The following is a 2,379-nucleotide window of genomic DNA, read 5'->3' as shown; positions in this document are numbered from 1 at the left end:
TGCCAAGCAGACGGTGCTGCACCGGCAGGCCTGCGCCTCTCAAAGTCCTCCCACCAAGTAAGAGCAGCGCCCGTGAACTGAAAAGTAGTAAATGCCACACCACTCGACTCAAGGATCCCTACCGTACGGAGCATACGCTGACATCTGTCAAGAAAACCCTGGGCATCCTCGCCCTCAGCACCACCGAAAGTCGGAGACTGGAGCCTACCAAACCTCTCGAGACGACGCTGCTCATCGTCTGGCATAGCTCGAACCGTGAAGCCCTGAGCTGGTGCAACCTGCTGGGCTGGAGGTGCCTCTGGTGTCTGTAGTCCTTGCGCCGCCTGATCAGGTGTGCGAGCAACGGGGGTCTGATTGCCTCCCCCGGCCTGTGAAGTAGCTGATGTTGCTGTGGTAGCTGAAACCGCCTGAGCCAGGCCAGTGCAGACCGATAATATCTGAGCCAAGGTCTCCTGAAGACCCGGAATCACGATAGGCACAGCTGGTGCCTGAACAGGTGCTGCTGGAGTATCCACAGCTGGAGCCTGATCCTGAGCTGGGGAAATTAGTGGATCAGCAGGTGCTGCCCCGGCTACTCTGCCCCTGCCACGACCACGACCGCGTCCACAGCCTCTGGCGGCCTCAGTAGGTGGCACTGGTGGTCGTCCGTCATGTCCTGTAGCTCGTGTCCTCACCATCTGTGAGAGAATAGAGTAATAAAGATTTAGTTCTCAGTTCAACAAAGCCGCACGGCAAGAGTTTTAAGAATATGAAGTTTCCTAAAGGTTTGGCAGCCTCTCGAGGATAAGTACAGACGTCTCTGTACCGATCCAAGGGACTCTACCAACCGGCTCATGACTCGTGAGACCAAGTAACCTAGGCTCTGATACCAACTTGTCACGACCCCAACCCCGATCGTGATGGCGCCCAACACACTGCTAGGCAAGCCCGACCAATTTAACAATCTTAACCATTTTTATACTGTTCATGAATTAATCAACATGGATAAATTACTAAGTCATAATAATGCAATTCTGAAATAGAGTTAAAACATGCGGAATCCCAAATACAAAACAACTACACAGCCCGAAGAATCCAGTGTCACAAGTCTGAGCCTCTAATATACGAGTGTTAACCTATTACATAATAGTCTGAAGAAATGCGGAATAAAATAAATAGGATAGATGGGAAGATCAGGACTGCGGACGTCATGCAGCTACCTCGATGCTCCCGGATATGATGCTCGACAGAGAAAGTCTCACTCAGCCTCAGTGGGTGCACCTGAATCTGCACACGAGGTGCAGGGAGTAAAGTGAGTACTTCCAACTCAGTGAGTAATAAACATAAATAAGGACTGAGAATAAGAAATCCTGAATAAGCACAAAGTAATTCTATAAATACAGCAACTTGAACCCAGCAGCATGAAACCCAGTATAACAGTGAAAACAATTACAGAAATATCACAGCAGATAAGTAAATAAATGACATATAATAATATGCAATGCAACACATGGACCGGTACTCTCCAGTACCCGCTACGGCGTGCAGCCCGCTCCGTTTATTTAACGTCAACGGCGCTCACTGGGGGTGTGCAGACTCCGGGAGGGGCCCCTTACGGCCCAAGCGCAATAATAAGCCATCTCGTTGCATCAACTAGGCCCTCGGCCTCATATCAATATCAATATCATACCGCTGCGGCGTGTAGCCCGATCCCATACTCAGTCCAAAATCACATAAGCCTCTCGGGCACAATAATATAGAAATATTCAGCCCAAACTTCATTTAAAAATATTAATTAAGTCTCTAGTTTGAGAAAAGGTGGTTGAGTTTGCAAAACAATATTAAACACTAGGACTAAGTTCAATGATATGTAAAGATGGTAAGAAACCGGTAATAATAATCCCTGAAGGATTCAATCAATTGGCACGAATCCCAAACATAGCAATTAGCTCAATTAAAATGATAATAAGTGAATTTCAGTCAAATACGCAGTATATTCATCTACCGGGACGGACCAAGTCACAATCCCCAACGGTGCTCTACCCCACGCTCGCTACCCCGCGTGCAAGTCACCTCAATATAGCACTACGATGTGCAAACACGGGGTTTCAAACCCTCAGAACAGCATTTACATCTATTACTCACCTCAAGCCGGCCAAAGTCCTAGCTCGCTATGCCCTTGCCTTTCGAATTGACCTCCTCGTGTACCGAATCTGATCAAAACCACAACGAATACATCACAATATGCTAATGGAACAATACCCAATCGAAAACAATCGAAAAATAGCTAAAATCTCGAAATTAGCAAAAACCCGAGCCCCAGGCCCACTTCTCGAAAATCAGAAAATTTACCATCAACGGATTCCTTGCCTCGCCACGAGTCTGTACATATAAAGAACA

Source organism: Nicotiana attenuata, chromosome 7 (genome assembly GCF_001879085.1).
Source record: "Nicotiana attenuata strain UT chromosome 7, NIATTr2, whole genome shotgun sequence".
NCBI lineage: Eukaryota > Viridiplantae > Streptophyta > Magnoliopsida > Solanales > Solanaceae > Nicotiana > Nicotiana attenuata.
Note: the sequence above shows the minus strand (reverse complement) of the source record.